Genomic DNA, 22,097 nt, shown 5'->3' on the forward strand with positions numbered 1-22,097 from the left:
TATATCATTGAATAAAAATATATTATTATTATTATTATTATTATTATTATTATTATTATTATTATTATTATTATTATTATTATTAATTTAATACATGTACTGTCGAGACGTGCAACTTTGAAATAATTATAAAGAGTCATTTATATTTTTATTTCTTAAAAAAAATGGTAAATACATGTAACGCTTGGTAAGTAGGCGTGATTACATTATTTCAAAGCGTTACATGTAATTATTATTATTTTACAATTAGTTTTTTTCTAAATTTATTTTATTACATTATTGTAATTAATACACTAAACAGTGACAAAATCGTTAACATTAACTCATTCTCATACTTAAATAATATAATATAATTTCATTTAAAATACGAAATTTGAAATTTTTTTTCCAAATTCAACAATTTATATTTATTATTAATTTATTATTAGTATTCGTATTAGTAATTTTATAATTTAATAATATTAAAAATAAAAAAATATAACAAAATTATACATAATATTAAAATGCAACCGAAAAAATTATAATTACATTAATAAAACGTAAATAATACAACTAAAATATAAAAAATTATCGAAATTACCTTTTCAAATGTGGTTGTACGGAATTTGTAAATGAATCAGCGAACGATGTTTAATATCTGCAATAAATTACAAACATTATCAGAAATATTATACAAAAAATAAAAATCAATATAAAAATAAATAATAGAGACTCGACGTAAATCTCTAAAATTTTGATATTCGACAGAATTTCTTGAAATCAAATTAGAAATGCTAATAATCACACGATCGAAGTAAAAAAAAAAAAATTTGCGTAGGAGCGAAGAAAAAAAAATTTGCGTAGGAGATTGTGGAATATTTGCGCGGAAGGATTTTAATGAAATAATATTTGCGCCGAAGATCGATGAAACAATATCAAATACTCGGTGCAATTTATAGGGAGGAAAAGAGGGTTGGGGGTCCCGGATTCAATGAATCTGGGACAGTCTGTCCCGAATTCTGAATCCGGGACAGTGTCACGGATTCAAAGGAATTTGAATCCATGACACACAATTTATTTTTTTAAAAAAAAAAAATTCTGAATCCGGGGGGGTTCAAATTCCGGATTGTAATATTTTTACAAATCTCCCAAATCTGCAATATTTTAATAAATAAGTTTTAAAAACATATTATTTTTTAAAAAAAGCCCACAATCATCTATCTAACTCATCTCAAAACCAAACGAGATGACAATTTGATAAAATTTGAAATATCATTGTCGATATGCATGTTTGAGCCCATAAATGAGTTTCTTTAATTTGCAAACCATATTATTTGTGTCTTTGGACACAAAATTTTTTGGTTGCACCATATAAATCATTTCATCAATGCCACTATTTAGAGACGCAATCTTCACATCACAGAACCTGCGGCGAGCTTTAGATTACTCACCCTTCTTGCAATTTCCTCTGGATCCATAGCTAAACACTACCCCTGACCAGAAACCAAGAGAAATACCCTACACAATGATAGGAAATCTCCCCTCACCAAACCCTAGAAACGGCCGAGAGAGACGTTCTAAAGCGAAATCCATTACTAAGCTAAAAACATTTATATGCATTTGCTACTCCATGCATGGTTACTCCCTATCTCAAATTGATATTATATTGTTTTTCGTTGAATATGACATTTGGAACCCCATTGAACATTTGTGAATACTACTTACTTGGTCCACTTCTATCTGTTGTCGGCTGTGCGAGATATTTTGTTTTTTAACCTCGGTGAAATATACATGAGAATATAATTTTTTTAATTAAATAGTTGACCGAAGTTATTTTACAAATTTTCCCTTGTGTGCAATGTCATTGTTTTCCAATATCGAATAGCACTCCCGAATAATTAGAAAAATAGCTTCGATTAAATATTTCTTATGTGTATTTGAAAATATTCATATATATTTTGAGATTATATTTTTTTTTAAAAATGAAATTTGACTAAAGTTATTCTTCAAAATTTTAGAATCACAATTTTAGAATAAGGTGTGCTGAGTTTTAAATCATATTTTATCAATTATGTTTACAAATTTTGTACTGCAAAATAAAAATATTTTACATCCTTGTCGATTAGGAATAGAATCCTCATAGCTTTTTCTCACCATTTGAGAGATGTAAGTCAACCATTACGCATCAGCCTAGAGAGAATTTTTTAGCTGTTCCAAAGATCAGTGGAATAGTATTTTAACAAATAGTAATTTATTTATATTTGTAAATGAGAATGAGAATGACAATATACACAATTTTCATATTAGAAATGTAAATGTGAATATTTTCAAAAATATTTGAATTTTGGGGTGAGAGAGGCTCGAACTCTCGACCTCAGGATAACTCAGAAGCTATGAGACCTACGCGCTAGCCAACTGCGCCACCACCACAGTTGCTGTTGATGCATCAGTTGTTTTTATATATATCATATCATGTCAATAGAAATGAATTTTCTTCTTTTCATGTAGTTGGACACTTAGGCATCGCTGGGTGTAGATCATTAGACATTGATTGATTAGCTATCTTGGTTTCGTCCAATGTTCGTCTCAAATTTTACTAATCATTAGTATCATTATTTATCCAAGTAAAATGATTTAGCATATTTATATTATATGATCTTCATCATCTCATCCACAACCCAAATATTATTTTACAAATAGTATCGTCCAAAATTTATCAGATTAAAAATCTAGTGGCAAATTTTTTTAACACCACATGTGCCGTGGCTTGGGGTTCGACAAACTTATTCTATTTATTATTGCTTTTTTTTAAAAAAAAAATGAAATAAAATAGAACTAGATCAAAATAAATATAAGAAAGAGATCACAGTTCATGAATTTTGCTCGAGACCCTTGGGGAAAAAAACATCCTATTTCTGAGAGATGGAACCAAAGCGTGGGTGGCTTTTAGTTTGGTAGGAAAATTTTATTTCAAAGCACATATACATACAACGAAAAAATAAGGGTAAATTATTGATAAATCCCCAAACCCGAACTTAAATTCATCTTAACTCTCTACGCCTAAAAAACTTTGACCAAACTCTCTAAAAAGATAAAAATGACAAAAATACCCTTATATGTGTGAATTCTAATGATTGATTTTAATGGGACCAGAAATGGCATCAGAGCCGAGGTAAAATTATTTCAAACATACAAATTTATTATTATTATGTAATTAAATGTTTGAGGAGGAGAATTTACTCAAATAAGATGAATCCGAACCCATGTTCGAGATTAATTATTTACAGGATTTATTCCAAATCTTTGGAATATTTAAAGCAGGAAGATCTAACCAATGTTAGATATCAAGAAAACAGGGGAACTTATCAGAGTTCTAAGGTAAACTTATGATTCAAAATAACAGGTTCCTAGAAATAGTATCTGATTCCTCTAAACTCTCTGAAGATATTAGAGAAATTCAAAAGACAGTACAGAATTATAGCAATATGCTGTATTATGTACCACAAAATGTGGAGAAAATCCTTGAAAACCAGGAAGAAATTCTTGGAATATTAAAGGATATTCGGACAAGAATTCAAAACCTAGAACAACAACCAAATTCTAGTAGAAGAACTTCAGAAGGAAGTTTACCATCATCATTTGGTACTGAACATTTATTACATTAAAGAGGAAAGGCCAAATTGATGCCAAAACATTTAACTGAAGATAAAAAAGATCAATCTAATTGAAACTGTAGAGCCCAAAATCAGTACACGTATAACCCATGCAATTATTTAATTATTAAAGCATTTATTTAATTTTAAAATGAGTCTTAGTGGTGCATGAATTATTTAAATGCATTACTTTAAATTATTTATGTTTTGTGATGCACGTTAAAATATTTTCTTGAGTTTCATGTTTCAGATGATTATTCGATGCGGGATCGAGGAAAAGAGACCGGCGACGATTTTTGGCAAATTTTAAAACATGGTATTTTATTTTAAGTTAAGGATGAGGCATTTTACATAATTTATTAAGTTTTAGCATTTTAAAACCTAGATTATTTATTTAATTATTTTATGATTATTAAACTTTTAAAGTTATGACAGTTGTGCAAGTTATTTTGAGTTTAGAGATTTTATTATAATTAGTAGAGGGTTAGTACTTTTAATTAATTATTAATTATGTTAAAACACACGCACACACCCACTAACACACACACACATTCTTGGTTACACACACACAAAATTCCCTTTCTCCCTTCATTTCATTTTTAAAGAAAAAATTAGGGTTCTTGGAGAGGGAGAGCAGCCGTCACTATTCCCCTTCAGTTTCCAGCAATTTTCATTGGTTTTGTTGCAAGGAAATCGAGCTGCAATCGTCCCGGATCAAGCCTCGCTCCGTTTCCGCTTCGGTATCGCCGTATCGTGAGTTTTTCATATCTAAAGACACGTATATTCTGTTTTTTCTGCGTCGATCTTGTCATAGTATTAATTTTAATATGTTTTGTATGAAAACATGTGTATGTTATGTAGTAGTTTGAGTAGAAAAATTGTTGGTTGTGTTTCGAAGAAAAATTTTTAGATCTGAAACTCGAATTTGCTGTCCTTTTTGAAAAATGCGATTTTTCGGTTGAGAATTTGAGAAAAATTTTAACATATGAAACGTAGAACCTTTTGATACCTTCAATTTGATCTAAAATTCAAATTATTTGGATAAAAATTGAGTGAGTTATGATTGTTTTTGCGGGACTGCTCAAACTGTGTTTTTCCGAAAAATATGTATTGATGAATTCTGGAAGTGTTTGAGTTGCAGGCTTCGTTGGACATCGCTAGGACATCAATACTACGCTTAGACATGATGTGGGAGGTGTTCAGGTACCGTTTGAGGTTTCGTTTTGAGTCGGGGATGGCTTGGGAAATAATAGAAACCTTAGGAAGAATAATGGTGTCGAAATCATTGGTTCGTTGCGTTGTTTTGGAGTCGTTTGGGACGTTTTTATGGAGTCGAGTCAGTGTTATAGTGTAGGACCCGTAAATTAGACTACGTATAAGCCATGCATAATTCTAGTATTTAAATTAAAATGATTTTTATTGCATGAGTATTTAAATTTAATTATTTTATTCAGTAGTTTAATTATTAGCTTTTCAGTTAAATAAGTGAGGCCGGACTGGAGTTGGAGTTTTGGGATAAAATTTAATATTAAGAAAACATTCCTAGAATTTACTTAAGTTAAATAATAAGTTAATTTAATATAAAAGAAAGTTTAAGAATTTAATTAATTAGTTAGAAGGTAAGTACTAAATAAATTCTTTTAGGTTCAATAATTAATTTAAAAGCGTAAATTAAAATATGTGACCAATTGAGATAAGTAATCTAGACTTATATTAATTAAGAAATTTCAACTTAACATGTTAGCAATTTAATTTAAAAATTTAGCCATGCATGCAAGATAATGTTATGCCATAGTTAATTTATTAATTCACTAAAATATTTAATGAGTAGATAAAATTCTAAAGAATTAAAATACAAGATTTAAGAAATAATTTTCCCTCCATTTTTATTGTAATTTTCGGCCATCACCTTTTAAGGAGTTAATTAAATTGTCAACTCATTTCCTTTGATGTCTTTCCTTATCCCTTCGTGGTAGAATAATTCCTTCAACTTTAAATCCTCAATAATTATTAATTAAGCAATTTCCCTACCCATTTTATCTAGAGATTTTCGGCTATCACCCTTAAAAGATTTAAAATATTTGACAACTCACCACTATTTGATAGCATTCCTTAATCTTTTCTTGGAGATAATTCCTCAGCTTTTTAATCACCAATAATTAAACAAATAAGCAATTTTCTCCCTTGTTTTTGAATGATAAAATCGGCCCTTACCCTAGAAAATATCCCTCAAAATCTTTTGATAATCAAATCATTCTTATCTCACAAACTAGAAAGATAGAAAGATTCATTTCCTCCCTTTTATCTTGCAACCTTTCCTTCACTTCCTAGACATTTTCTTCTCTCCATTTTCGAAACTTCAGAGCTTAAACTTCAAGGGAAAATCGTGAGAAGCTAGAGAGGAAATAAGAGAGAAAAAAAACTAGAAGCAAAAGGAGAATACTCCGTCTCCGCCGCGCCGCGTCGTCGTATCTTTTGTTTTCTTCAAAACAAAAATCCAAGGCATGTCTATATCCTTCATTTCTCTTCAATCAAGCCATATAGGTATTTTTAAACATCACTTATGCATGATTTGTGTAGAAAAAACCGAATTCGGACAGCAACTTTCAAAGAAAAATTCTGCACAGATTTTTTTCCTTCATGCTTCACGTTTTTTTTGTTGGTTTTGTAGTTTCAGGTGGTTGGCTCGATTCCAGGGGCTCGAGGCTGCATCTAGACATGTACTAGGACATGTTAGGGTCATGTAAGAACGTTGGTTCCAGCCCCTATACGCTGGAGATAGAGTTTTGACAGCAACTCAACAAGCATGTCACTTTGTGTCTCGAAATTTGCGTGTGTATTGTCTAAGGTGTAGATTCTGATCTTGGCTGCCCTAGGGGCTGTAGCCATGGTTAGGACCCCTCCTTGGCTTGTCTAATACATGACCAAGTCGGCCTTTCAAGGCTTGGTCCATGGTTGCATCGGTTTTTCAAAACAAAACAAGACAAGCCCCTTCGATCCCTTTTATTTTCTGCATGTGTGAGTTTCGGGTATGTGTTGTTGGAGTGGACCTTGGTTGGCCTCTGGCCCTTAGCCCTGGTTCACCACATACCCCTTGATGTCTAGATCGTGCCATGGTTAATCAATGGCCACTGGAACGACCCATGACAGCAAGAACGATTGCAACAGCCCACGCGCGCAGGTTGGCCTCTCGGGGGGGCGTCTCGGCTGATTCATTGTGTGGTTTGGATTGTGGCTGGCCTAGGGCCCTTAGCCATGGTTCAAACCATACCTTAGAAGGTTGGGAAGAGGCTCTGGTTGGTGGTTCAAGCCCCAATGGCCATTAGCATGGCAAACGACGCATGCAAGTGCAAGCGCTACTGCTGTATTTTCTGGAAAGTGACGCTTCGGTTCAGAGGCTCGTTCGAGTTCTTGGTTGGATTTTAGACTATGGTCTTGGACTGGAAAGTACCTCATCATGTTAGGAAAGTCATGTTTTTGGCGGTTTGTGATTTGGTCAAGTTTAGAGGTCGTACGAGAATTTACGGTGCAATGTGCCAAAGTGACTCTCGAAAGAGCGTTTCACGGTTTTGGCCTCCATTCACTAAATTTCGAGTACTGTAAATTTAGGAGCATTATTTCATCATTTTTAAGAGTATTTTAATCATGACTAAACGATTGTTCGGTGTTGGTTCGGGTTGGCTCGGAGTCATGATTAAATACTAAGTCAGTGGGCGTAATTGTCTCGTTTTTGGGATTCAATTACAAAGTTTGGTTAAGAAAAATCAATTGCATATTTTTCATGTTAGATTTAAGTCGCAGCGAGCTTGGGAACGATCCAACTCATTTGATAAAATTAATACAAGACATTTAATTACGTTATTTAATTATATTACGTGCATAAAAATAGAAATTATTCATTTTTGAGATTTATGTGATATTGCTTGTGGCCATTGTACTATCATGGGATTATTACTTCACCCGGTCGCCAGTTACCGGTAAGTTCAGTTTTGTACCACCCAGTATACTGTGGCATTAGTCTGATCAAACGATTAGTATTTCACCCGGTCATCAGTTACCGGTCAGTTCAGTTCAGTTCAGTTCAGTTCAGTGCAGTTCATGGGGCCACTTGCGTAGAACATAATCTCAACAAAATTATGACATACTATTTTATTACAGAGCTCTATTGAGCAAACAGTTCACTTATGATTTTCAGTTCAGTTATGCACGTATTTATAATTATCCATGATAAGATATTTACAGTTCAGTTATGCAAGTACTATAATTCCTCATGACATGATATTTTCACTTCGCATGCAATTTTATTATTATCTATTTACTTGTTATTTACGATATATGCATGCTGAGTCTTTAGACTCACTAGACTTGATTGTTGTAGGTAGTGATGATGCCGGGATCGAGGGCGAGGACCAGTGAGCCAGCTCGAGTCGGCAGCAGTGGGACCCGACGACCTCATTTATCAGTTTATTTATTATTTTTGCGAAAACTCATTTTATCACAATGAATTATTTTAAGCTGTCGTTTTGAAACATTATTTATCACGAATCGTATGATTTAGTTAGGAGCAGTAAGATGCAAGTCGCGGAGTCCAGAAGACTCGGCGCCCGAGCGGTAATGTTTTACCGCCCGAGCGCCACTCCTTCTGTCCGAGGGTAGGCTTCCCGTAGACCTGGTGCTCGAGCGGTAATATATTACCGCCCGAGCACGGCCCCATTTGTGAGAGTGTTTGGTTTCCACTTATTTTCAAGTTCAATAGTAAGTTCATATCTTTTATTGTTTGGGAAATGTTCACACGTCATTTTAGAGTTTGGTTCGGGGTTTGATGTTATGGTTATTATGATTAAACGAGGTCAAGTCCTGAGGGATTTAGAATGTCATAAGCTATTTATTTACTTCGGTGGTGAGCAAAAGTACCTACGTCTAAGCTATGAAAGATAAGTGTTTGAACTCATGTTAGTATGTGCAGCAGTGGCCCCAAGTGAAATCCAACAAATCCCTCAACGCCAAGTAAGTATGTTGACGTGCAAAAGAAAATATTTTTAAGTTTTTGAGGTATGTTAAATGCCTTGTGACCGAATTATGTATGAGATTGGAAAGCGGTAAAGCATGACCAGGGACCAATCCACCCCGTTAAAGCATGAACGGGTTTAGATCAGGATCGGAAAGCGTTAAAGCATGAACGGGGACCAATCCACCCGTTAAAGCATGAACGGGGATCTCATGCATGTGGCAGTGGATCTTCCCTATCAGCCCAGTACTGCGGTTTAGTCTGATCAGGCGTATTTATGTATGGGTCACTTGCTTTGAAACATGCCTTTACGCAAAATGATGAAGTTTATGTATGTTCAAGTATGTACAAGTATGCAAGCATGTTTAAGAAAAGTTTTATGTTGATGGATCGTCGATATATGTATGTACGTATGTTCAAGCTTTTGATATGCAAGTTCAAGTTTCATTATGTACGTTTTATTTTGAAGTTGTTTGTGATTTTTATTACGTATTACTTGCTACTTCCAGTTTATACGTGTTGAGTTTTTAGACTCACTAGACTTGATCGATGCAAGTGAGGATGATGTTGAGGAGGCGAGAGATGTGGACCAGTGAGCAGGCTTGGATTGAGCGGGAGGCTAAACCTGAGGACCGCCATGTTTTAAGTTTTATGAATGTTTAAAAAAAATACTTTGAGTTACGTTACGGGTTTTGAGATTTTAAGCAAATATCTTGGTAAACTTTACTTTGAAATCTTTCGTTTCAATGGTTGTGGGATGAATAGTTTACTTTATCAAAATTTTGAAGGTTCACTTCTTATTTAAGAAAATTTTTAATTTTTCCGCAACTTTAAATAGTTTAAAGCCTGGTATGTTACAAAAACAATCTCAGAAAAGAAATTAATCTGATGACAACTTTAGAAAGGATTGGTCTAGAGGATCTCCGAGACCTTGCAGAATCTTTTTCAAATCTCAAGGTTGTAGATCTAAACATGAACATAACTGGGGGGGAACAACCCACCATAACCTGGTCATCTTCGCAGGAACTACCAAGAGAAAGTTGGATATCTCAGAATATAAATATGAGAGAATCCCAACCAGAAATTTATACTGGCGGAGAATCACACCCAGCGAGAACAAGTTCAAAGAAGAATCAAATTCCTTTGCATTCAACACCCTATGGGAAATCTGTTTTAGAACATATACATCCTTATGAGCTTATGCTTAACCTAGATGTATTATATTTCAAACACAGAGAAGATCTCATAGATGATTGGACATACGCTATGAGAATCGTAGCAGGCACACTCGATCTCAATATAGAATGATTTATTAAACTTTTAGAAATAAGTCTTATGGGATCCGTTAAAATTGCTTGGGACATGACTTCGGTAGAAACCAAAGAATCAGTCCTAGTCGGAGAATCTCTTAGCGAGATAGCCGGAAGAATGACTACCCTTTTTAAAGCACAATTTATAAGGTAGATTATTTTAACAATCAAGATACAGAAAAGAAAAAGAAATACACTCAAGTTCTGTATATTCTTGAATTACATGATATTTGTTTAGTGGATGAATATATTATGTTATTCACTAAATATAGATGGAATTCAGGGGTTGAAGAAGTTATAGCAATACAACTTTTCATCGCCAAGATGCCGAGTCCCTGGAGAGAAATGCTAAAAAGGGAATATGTCCCTGGTAATCCAAATACTTTGGCACAAAGAGTCTCTTTCCTCAAAGAAAAATTGACAGAATGGTATCATCTGGTAGAATTACAAATGTTTAAGAGATATTAACAAACGTAATCTTTTGTGTTGGAAGGAAAATGATCTTCCAACAATTATTGGAAGAAAACCACAAAGGCAGAAAATGAAAAGTTTTAGAACTCACCCTTATGCTAAAAGTGGAAGAAGTTCTTGGAAACCAAGAACAGTTTGGTCCAGACAAAAGACCAGATCTTATGAATCTGGGCAAAGAAGTGGACAAACAAGAAGTATGATATCATCTCAAGTATCGAGTACATCTCAAAGCACATGAAGAACACCTACAAAGAAAACTTTCAGAAGAGCTCATACTCAAGCCAATGAAAGTTTTAAGGATTGTAACTGCTGGACATGTGGAGCAAGAGGTCATATCTCAATCAACTGTCTAGAAAATGAAAAAAGGAGGTATTAAACGCTTCGATCCGACCCCGGATATTGAAGAAGCAGTTTATTATAAGGATCTTATTCAAGTATATTGGTTTGAGGATATTGCCTCAGACGAAAGTATATATGGAGAAGAAGAAGTCTTAAGTCAGGAAAAATATGATGGAACTGAATCGGAATCTGATTGAAGACGAGGTGTTTTGTCACGAAACACATGAAGATTTGTCTGGCTTTTTTAGCCAGACAACAATATCCTATAACATGGTCCAAAGGATCATGAGAGAAAATCCTAGTCCTCAGAGATATCAGGGATTCTCTGCAGGACAGGTAGAAAAATTCTTAGGAAGTGTTGGCCTAAGAAATAGAAAGCATAATCTAATCTATAAAGTTTCTAGAAGGGAAATGGTAATTCCGATGGACCTTATAGGAAACAGAATGGAGATGCAACTAATTCTTTCCGAAGAAATTAAGGAAGAATTACAAAAACTCAAGATAGAAGTAGCCCGAACCATGTCCTGGATTCATATCGGAGCAATCCAGATTATGATAAATGCTACTTTTAAAGAAGGAATAGATTCACCCATTGATATTGCGATATGCGATAAACGAATGGGTATCCTTCAAGATTCTGTACTGGGAACAATCTCAGGAAATTTCTGTGCAGAAAAAATTGTAGGAGTAATCTATCCAAGAACCGCCTACAACCTGGAAGATCGAGATTTCAGCCGAGCTTTGACGTTGCATCAGAAGTTCAAAGAAAAAAGGCTGATGAAAGAGGGTAATAGACCGTATTCTATTACCTATCAGATTTTATATGCTCTATCTAATACACATAATTCAGAATTGTTTATTAGAAATGAGTTTATTGAAATACCTGAGATATTCGGAAGAGTGGCTCAGACAATTTATCCAGAAAGAGTTGAGTTTCCCTTAATACGGGAAACAGATATCCAAATACAAGACAAACCGATTCTACAAAGGAATCAAAGTCTTAGATTAGAATCAAGAAGACTATCTTTTCAATGAGATAGAATTACGAGCTACATGTGGGAAAAAAAACCTGTCTAAGAAACCCAACAGGCAATAAAAAGCTTTTCGACAATAGGAAAGCTTAGATGTCCAGAAAGGTGGAAGGAAGTAGAAATAATATTTGATATTACGAAATAAAGAAATCAATTTCCTTGTAATACCATATACTATTTAGAACAACCTATGATAGGAACTTACCAAGGAATGAACAATATCGGAGAATTGAAAGTTCATATCAAAGGAATTCCAGGAAAAGAACCAGATCAATTGGTTCTTGGGCTAGAGTTTCTTGAAGAACATAAACCTTGGAAACGTCTAGAATATGGAATGGGGTTTATGGCTGAAGATAAAATGTGAAAAATCCAATGACCACAAGCCCATTCTCGATATACATTCTAGTAAGAATGTTATACGAACAATATGAGTCAGAATATTTTGATGCTTATATTGATTCAGGTGCTGGAATCTGTACAACAAAAAGAGGAGTTTTTCCAAATAATTGAGAAGAAGATTTACCTAAGATTGTTGGATAAGATTTCTCCAAAAGAATTTTAATCTTATGTAAAGGGATTAAAATGACCGAAATCATGATCGGAGCTGCTGGACAAACACCTTGGTATAAGGTAAAAACACCACCGATTTATTTTCATGATACATGAGCTGACATTCTACTGGGAAATAATTTTCTACAAATGTTTAAGTCCTACACAAAAGAAAACGAGACTAGACGATTAATATTCACAACACCTTGTGGTCACAAAATCATGTCCAGAAACTAAGAGAGGCATTTTACAGAAAATTTCCAATTCAGTTTTGTAGCAAACGTGGTGATGAAGGAAAACTTCTGAACCCAAAAAGGAAGGATTCTAGACGGTTTGGAGGAACAATGCTCCAATTAAGAGCAGAAAAACAGCTCCAACCAAAAGAAATAGAATGCCTCAAGATCGCTCTACATCAGAATGAGGTAGGGTTTGAATCAAGGGTATCATTAGAAGATGTCAAGAAGAAGATCAAAGAAAATTACAATGAAAATCTCTTGGTATGGTGGGATAAAAATCAACTCAAAGCCTGCCTTAAAATCAAGGAAGGAAAAGTGTATGAATTTGTCCAATGTAAGACTATCCCAATGAACATAATTGATCAAAAGGATATGCAGATCATAATCAAGGAACATCTGGACCTTGGTTTAATTAAAGCAGGAATTTCACCATACAGAAATCCAGAATTTCTTGTAAAAAATCACGGTGAGATAAAAAGAAACAAACCCAAACTAGTTATTAATTACCAAAAAACTAATAAGATTCTGAATTTTGATGGGTGTTTTATACCTAGTAGAGAACATCTAATTAGTTGCATACGCAATGCGAATATATTCTCTAAATTTGATTGTAATTCTGATTTTTATCAGATTCGGATGCCGGAAGAAAGCAAGAAATTCATAGCTTTCTCCACACCACAAGGACACTATATCTGGGAAGTATTACCAATGAGATTGGCTAATTCACCCCAGATATTTCAAAGGAAAATAGATAATCTCTTTAAAGATTATTTCAAATTTATTTTGGTCTATATTGATGATGTTTTAATCGGATCTAAAAATATAAAGGAACATATTAAGCATCTAGAGATTTTCTCTAATGTTTGAAAAAAAAAACACTAATTCTATCTGAAAAGAAAGCAGTCATTGCCACAAGAAAGATTGAATTCCTCGGAATAGAAATCGATGAGTCTGGAATAATTTTGCAGGATCATATAATAGAAAAGGTGCAAAACTTTCCAAACAAGCTAAAAAAAATAAACAACTTCAAAGTTTTCTAAAAGTTGTTCATTTTTCTGGTATGTTTATTAAAAACCTAGCAAAACACAGGAAAGTGTTTAGTCCATTACTGAAAAAAGATGCGAAATTTATATGGACGAAAGAACACACCCAAGGATTTAGCCAACTCAAGGAGATTTGTAAAAATCTTCCAAAAATGGTTATTCCCCAGGATGAAGATGATCTGGTATTATATACAGATGCCAATGATCATTGGTGGGCGACAGTCTTAACCAAGCTAACACCAGAAAGAGAGCATCCATGCAGATATTGCAGTGGACTCTTCTCAGATGCAGAAGCCATAAGATGACATATCAACGAGAAAGAATTTATGCAGTAAAATGGGCTTTTGAAAAATGACCATTATTTTTACTTGCAAAAAAATTTACTTTAAAAGTTGATAACACACAGGTAAAATCTTTCTTGAGGAATAGAATAAAATCTAAACCCGAGAAGGTCAGATTATTAAGATGGCAAGCGTTACGTCAAAATTATATTTTTGATATTGTGATTATTAAATCTCATGAAAATATTCTTGCAAATTTTTTAACAAGAGATGGACAACGGTGATATCGATGCCATCATAAAAATGCAGAGGCATTTGAGAGAACACCTTGAAATGCTTCAAAACGAGTTCAATAAGCTTGCCCCAAATGCAGAAGTTGCAGGTAGGCTACAACAAGCTGATAAAAGAATTGTCTCTGATCGAATCACATGATGTTTACAAGCTTATACTCAGCTATGGTCTGTAATACAAAGGCATATCCTCCATGACATTGAGAAGCCACTGGTTTCCCAAATGAAGAGCTTTCGAGTACATGACTCTATACCTGGAGCAGGGGATTCAAATACTCCTAGCACAAGTGTTAAGTCAGGATTATCTCTAGATGGTCGGCTGAAACAAAAATTGAAACTCCAGATTCATATCTCGAGTCTTCAAGTAAACCCTTCACCTCGGAGATCGAAGAGAGAAATATCAACCTTAGACCTAATACAGACAAAGAAAAATCGAAGGTTGATACTAAAAAAGCTACAATTTCTCCATTTCAGGTTTATCAACAAATGTGGGAGAAATTAAAAACAAGAGTAGGCATTAACCCCGCCACTAGCAGGGTTGATGTTTCATGAAAATATCCTAGGGTATGGATGAAATCAAATTCATATCCAAAGGAAGTAAAAGCCTGGTATGAATTCGGGGCTCTTGCCTCGGTTTATACTACACCACCTAGCTTTCCTGAAATTTCAGGACTCTATAAATGGATTCAAGAAGCGGTTCATGAAACATGGGCAAATAACGACTATTTGTCCAGATGAGACATTTGGAGCTATACTTCTTTAGTACAGCACCAGAACCAGCAGGAAAAGGCTCTCACGAAACATTTCATTTCATCAAGTTAAGGAGACCAGATATTAATGTTCAAAAATTCATCAAGGATCCACCGATAGAAGAAACACCCCTTGTTGCTTTAATAACTGAAGATGACATTTCCACTAGAAGAGCATGGGGTCTATGAGTCTGTCTAACCGAGATGGATAAAGTCAAGTTTCCGTTTAAATTTTATCATAATTCGATAAACGGATCACTCCTGTTAAATACTATGATAGAAAAAACAACAAGTTTTGCAGAAGATTTATTTGAAAAGAAAAAAAAATCTTTTGTTGAATAACAAGCTGCCGGGAAGTAAAGAAACTCGTCGGAAATTTTGCAATATGCCTCATGTGAGAAGATGGTCAGAACAGATCTGCATAGAATGTCCAAATCAAAAGGAGCCAGAATTTGGCAAGGGCTTCAGACCTCGATCAGACAGGAAGCATCTTACAGAGACAGGACCAAGTGGTGAAGGACCACAACCACGTTTTCCTCGAGGACACCAAAAGTTTAAGATTCCCCGATAAAAATAAGTGAACATGTGACTATAACCACTTTCCTTGGGGGATAACAAAAGATAAAGATTCTCCGACAAAAGCAAGTAGGCATGTAATTTGCCCACAAACTAAAAGACTTGGACCTAATTACAAATATAAATACAGAGTAAATGGGAACAAGAAAATAATACAAGAATTAAAACGGAGTTTGGAACCAAAGAAAATGTATTCTACATATTTTAAGGTATCCAAAAGACGGATTAAAGCGACAAGAAAGTAGTTGATAATCTTCAAAGATCTATACAAACTGTTTAAAGAAACAAGGAATGAGATTTCAGCTGATATAATCCAAACACATATCTACTGGTTATGTAACGTCCCAAAAATTTGAAGGTCCACGTGAACCACATGTATGCTAGTTATCAAAATTCTTATGTATCTTAATTAATTTATTTTTAACGCATTAATGCATGAATTTAACATGAATATATATGTTTAATTCTTGGTTCTTAAGATTGCATAATATAAGGCTTTTAGCAGTATTTCACACTCGAACGAGGAATGGAGACCGGGAACAATTAAAGAAAAATGTTTTTATTAAATAATTATTTTTAATTATTTAATATATGGTGTAAATAAGGGTGATTTTCGATAATGGGCCTTGTTAAGGTATTTTTATTCAACGAGTCGTATTTTAAATCGGTATTCAATTTTTAGAAAAACGGAGGACTTTTTGAGGGTTCGGGCAATATTTTCAAAAATGTACCTAAATGAAATATTTTTTTCGGGAGTTTTATGGGCTTAACGAGGTTATTTTATTGCTTAATGGACACAAAATCCTTTTTAATCCCTTTATTTTTAATTAAGGGCCCATTAGCACCTTATATCATTACCTAAACACCACAATAAACTCTAAACCTAGCATAACCTATTCAGCCGCCCCACCCTCATTTATCTAGCAGCTTATTCGAAATTTCCAGCAGCTCTCACCTTCGAAAATCCTCCCTAGTTTGCAAAGAAATCCCTCCCCGTCTCTCCGGTGCAAGTTCTACGTGTTGGTATCAAGGTTTTCGAGCGTAATAACGTAAATGCACGCCTATATTTCGTTTCTTTATATCATTCACATCAATATACATTGTTTGTATGTTTTTGCACGAGAAGCATTCGATCTATCATGTGGTGTAAGTTTTATATGATTTTTGTTATGAAATATGCACGTCCATTGCATGTAACACACGTTTTGTTGTTCTTGTGTAAGGGGCTGCCGATTTGAGATGCTAGGGGGCTAAACATGTCGAAGGTTAAGGTATCAAAGTGCTGGAGTCGAGGATCGGTTGAACCATGGTGAGAGCCGATCGAGTCTAGGGATTTTTATTTGGTGCTCGGGCTAGTTCGGGCCTTGGGAAGGGTACCGGCTGTAGAGGAGTCGAACCAAGCACGGTGCAGACCCTAAAGCGTCCGAGATGTGGTCCAAAATGGCTCAACCTTGACTGGTCACGAGCTAGGAGTCGTTCGAGGTGCAATAATCGGGTAGAGTGGAGTGGTGGCTTGTCTCGGGTGAGTCACGTTTGGCTGATTTCATGGGCAGTAGGCATGGTTAGGGTCAGTCCATTAGGGTTTTCTCTACTTGATCTTGGTCCTAGGTAACGTTGTTTCAAGGCTGGTATCAGTTGTTTTGTTCTAGGGTCGAGATTTAGGAGGATATGTGCACTAGGGATCGGCTCGCTTTTGTGCAGAAAAATCCAGTAACTTTCAGGTGTTGTTCGAGAGTCTTAAGTGGTCTGGTCTAGGTGGTTTAAGGGTTTGTAGGATATGTTTAAGGTCTGGTTTAAGTTTGGAAAGATTTGGTTGAGTTTCGCGTTAATTTGGATTAAAAATGGGATCCAGGTCCAAGTTTTAAAACAAAATATAAAAGTTTTTGCATGGGCTCGAGTTTACGTCTAGGAAACAAATATAAATATGTTTTGAGGTGTTTTAAGGAATTTGGTTGGCTTTGGGTCGAAATTTTGAGGTCCAGGCGTAAAATGGTTAATTAGGGTTTTTCAGGGACAAAATGGTCATTTTGTACCCGAGTCGAGTTAGCAGTCCTGGCAGCACCCTGATCACTAAATTACATGTTTTAAATGTATATGTTACCACGAACATGAATTTTTATGGAAATATGAAAAATACGTTGCATACTTGATTTTAAGAAAATTTACGTATATGCATGGTTTTTATAAGTGATGAATATGATGATATGTTTTGAAGGATGAGAGTTGGTTGTGACTAATACGAACACGAACATGTAAGACCAAGGCATAGTAGATGGATAAAACTTTCGCTGAAGTCCCCGCCGTCGGGTACCACATTTATACGTAGATGGATCCATCGATTAGAGCTGATACGAAAGTCACAACTAATGATCTGAATTCAAATAAAGAAAATGAACACGTATATGTTGATATGATGAGACATGTTTTGGACACGTTATGCTTTGACACGATATGTTTACGTTCATGTTTTTAATATCATGAAATGTATGTTAATTACAGTACTTTTCATTGTTGCATGTTATGTATATTTATTTTTTATAACGTTACAGGTGTGTTGAGTCTTTAGACTTACTAGATGTGAATAATACAGGTGAGCATATTGATGAGGAGACTGAAGGCGCCGAAGACTGAGTAGGCGGAGCTGGATGTGCTAACGCTAACCCGAGGACCATACTTTTTCCGCACATTATGTTTATGAGTTAGGAGGGAGCATGGATATTCTTTTTACACTTCGTTTTTTTTATATGTTGATGGTTTGACAGGATTTTTGCATGTTTCTTATTTGAAACATTTTGAACGACAGTTGACACATTTTTAACTACAGTATTTTTACCAGTAGTGGAATCTTTTTATTTTAAAAACGTGTGATTGACAGCTATTATTGCATGCATGCATCTAAATGTATTTTCGAGATTTAGTTTAAAAAAAACTAAAAAAAATTCTAATAGTATTTTTAGTAGTACGAGTCGTTTCAGGTAATGCCAGGAGATAAAGATGGAAGAATAAGCTGTTTCTAGATTAATGATTTAGAAAAAGACAATTCAAGAAAAGGTGGACGGACCATTCAACCAATCAACTCACTCAAGAGATAATGTCAAACACAGCTGGAAGGCATTAAAGAAAAGCAGGCAAGTTTTGAAGTCCGGAATTCATATCCGCAAAAGACTTCTATAAATACCATGACAGAAGGAAGATGGAGTCATCATTCAATATTTTCATTTTCTTTCAAAACATTGTACTATTTTTTCTTTTTAGTTTATGTGTGTTTTAACTTCGGCTACTATAAGTAGCTAAACAAGTTCCTCCTCCTCTACAGGAAGTTACTATGTAATAATAGTTTATATGTTTGAATAAAAAAATTGCTTTTGCCCCTCTCATGTATTAGTTTCAAATTGAACTATTTTACTATACACCCTGAGGTAGAAAACGAAACAGGGTTGTGCTAAGTGCTGTTGAAGGAATCTGTGTCAGAAACCATCGGTTGCGATTGTGTGGTTGGGATGTGAGGAGCAGTATGTAAAACTCGATAGATATAACCCGACGGCACTCTGGTCCAAGAGGTAAACTGTTCAATTTATTATACGGAAGCATGATGGGCCATTTAAAAAAAAATCGATCATTTGAGCATGGTATATAGGTTGGAAACATTGTGTAGCTATATGTCTTGAGGCTATATGCCTTTAAGAACATGCTCGATAACTATAACAATACCACATACAAAATTTATGAAGATTGAGGATATTTTTGGAAATTTTAAAATTTGGGGAGTTAAAACAAAGATTTAAATGGGTAGGGAGTGAGAAGAAAGTCAAGTTTGAGAAAATGAAGTGATTACAAATTTCCCCAAAAAATAATATATAACCCATTATATTAACTGTGATTTAAATTACAAATTTATAATACATACCAACATATTTATAAGAAAAGAAAGTGTATAAGAATTAAATGCAAATCTGAATTGATACTCACTAAAAATATACGGTTCGACTCCGGTGGATGAGACTAGTCCGAATTCAAACCTCGAGTTTACTCTAGGCCTGAAATCACAAAAGAGATCGTTAGAAGGGGCCCGAGAGGGTGTCCCGTCGTAACTCGTCCGACGCTCAAGTCAGGTACTGAGAATAAAATGAGAGAGCAGCTAAGGACGCTGCTAAGAATCAATATAGTGAATGAATCAATATAGGAGAATACCTGGGATCCCTCGTGGGCTTTCTACGTTGGTTAGAGATGGGTCGAGGGTCCAAATTTCAGTTTTTGAGCCTGATTTTGATAGGCTTATTCATGAGTATGACCGATTTATTATATTTATATAACAAATTGAAGGGTCGTTGGAGTCGTGGAGATTTGCCAAAGCTACCCCCTCACCTAACCCACATAACCCAAAAAGGGGGTTCAGACCACATTATTTGGTAGGGATGTGACTCTATCTAAATAAAGGTAATATTTAAATGTTTTATTTTGTGAAAATATTTAGTTTTTCCATTTTTTAATACGGAATTCTCATGTTATATAAAAGGTCACATGTTATTATTAAATTAAAAAATATCCCAAATTTTTTTAAAAAATTATTTTTTCTCACCTACAATTGTTTGTCTTGCTTAAAAAAATATTTTTAACGAATATATTATCTGTTGTCTACTTTTACAAGATTCACGTTAAGAGACAATTATACGAGAGAAATTTTCACTTTTTGAATAATTGATAAGGCCAAATCTTACAAAGATTTTAGGGATTTGATTTTATAATATTTGTCATTATCTAGAATTTTTATCCCTAATTATGTGGTTATTTGAATTAATAATTGTAGATTTTAATAAAAGAGAAAAGATGCTTAAATTGAGATATCAAATAAATTTACAAGATTTCAAAAGAAAAAAATACCAAAAGAAAGGAAATAAAATATTTTATTTTATTCCTTGATGAAATTGAAATTTTGGAAAAATCTATGTAAATCTTGATAAAGATCTTATCTACATTTTTTTTGGAGATGGGCTTAAGAAGAATAAAAAAAGAGGCCCGTTAAGAAGAATAAAAAGGAAGAGAAGCGTACAAAAGAAAGAGAAGCAGCCGTAACAGCAGAAAGAGAGGAAGGAGAAAGCATACAGAGGCAGAAGAGCAGACGGCTACTGTGAAGTAGGACCAGCGCGGAAGAAGAACACAAGGGAGGAAGATTGAAGGCAGAAGCACGAGAAATTCCTCACACACGCTACAAATCACAGAGAATCTCTTTCATTCCTTCTTAACTATGTTTTCTTCATTGAATTTAAACACTGATTTTGACTTTTATTTTGAATTTATGGAGTAGATTTTTATAGACTAATGCCACGATAGGGCCGAGACAATTTATTTTTGATGTTTTAAGTTTGATTCAATTCTATTATTCATTTTTATTCATTGTTTGATGTCATTTATCACGTGTTCTTTTAATCTGGCCAGTTAAATAAAATATTTGTTGGTTAATCTAAAACCGGAAGGCGATAGATTAATATTTACTTCATACATCAATCAAAACATGGTTAAACCGACTAGAAATAATATTCGGTTTTAATGTGCGACTTTAGGTTGAAAAACTGAAATTTCATAGCGATATAATGCGGTTGAATCTAATTAAATTCAGTTAGGAATAATTGGACTGTTAGATTTAATTAGGTTTATTAATTCGAGGAATCGTTTAATAAATAATTTTGAGAATTCCGTCGTGAATTAAATAATTAATTTATTGAATATGAATTTGACACGTAGATTATAAGTTGTCTCGGTACCGTTGTGCGCCTTAATCGTTTCTAAATAATTTGAAGTTTCGTCTAATTTAATAATTTGGATTTTTTTGCTTTAGTTAATTTATTTAAAGTGTTTAATTTATTTTTAATTAATTTATCTCCCAGCATTTGAACTTTATAAGCCTAAATTAGGAAAAATAATTCATATTCTAATAATTAAACATCGATCTCTGTGGGTACGATACCTGGACTCATCTCCGAATACTATTACTTGACCTATTCCGCTTATTAGATTTATTCCCAACCGAAATTGTCGGTCAATAATATTTATGATTTTAGTTTAATATTTTTCCCTCGAACCTTTTTTTTTTTTTTTATCAATTGAGCTACACAAAAACAATAAATTTTAATATTTCAAAATTTGATGTAAAATAAAAAATAAAAAAAAATAATCTTTCAAATCCAAAGTCTTCTAACTAATAAAAATAATCTAAATTCTAGTACATACAATTGCATGTTCAATTAACTTGCTTCATAATTTATTATACTCTTATATCTGATCACTTCAACATCATTTGAACACCATCTTAACGAGCATAGTGTTTTCGATGCCTGATCAACTCCGTTGTTGAATACTAAATATACTCCGTAATCGATATTCCAAGGATGATGATAAACACCTTATTAATTATTATGCAAGTGTAATAAACAAACATATATAGATATAATTAGCAACGTGAAACATGAACATAATATCATACCATTAATTGTTGTGAGAAAGAGAATTTTGAACATCGAGTCATCACAGAATTTTGATCATCAGGTGGTTGTATAAACACATTACTGTATTCCATATTTTCTG

General features: G+C 33.9%; 1 non-coding gene across 1 annotated transcript; it reads right to left on the minus strand.

Moving 5' to 3' along the window:
- Window positions 1-2,324: 2,324 nt before the first annotated feature.
- Window positions 2,325-2,409, minus strand: TRNAM-CAU (transfer RNA methionine (anticodon CAU)). The gene is given in 2 exon segments: window positions 2,325-2,360; window positions 2,372-2,409. It is a non-coding gene; the product is annotated as a tRNA-Met (tRNA).
- Window positions 2,410-22,097: the final 19,688 nt, after the last annotated feature.

This window comes from Primulina huaijiensis, chromosome 3, assembly GCF_012295235.1.
Source record: "Primulina huaijiensis isolate GDHJ02 chromosome 3, ASM1229523v2, whole genome shotgun sequence".
Taxonomy (NCBI): Eukaryota; Viridiplantae; Streptophyta; class Magnoliopsida; order Lamiales; family Gesneriaceae; genus Primulina; species Primulina huaijiensis.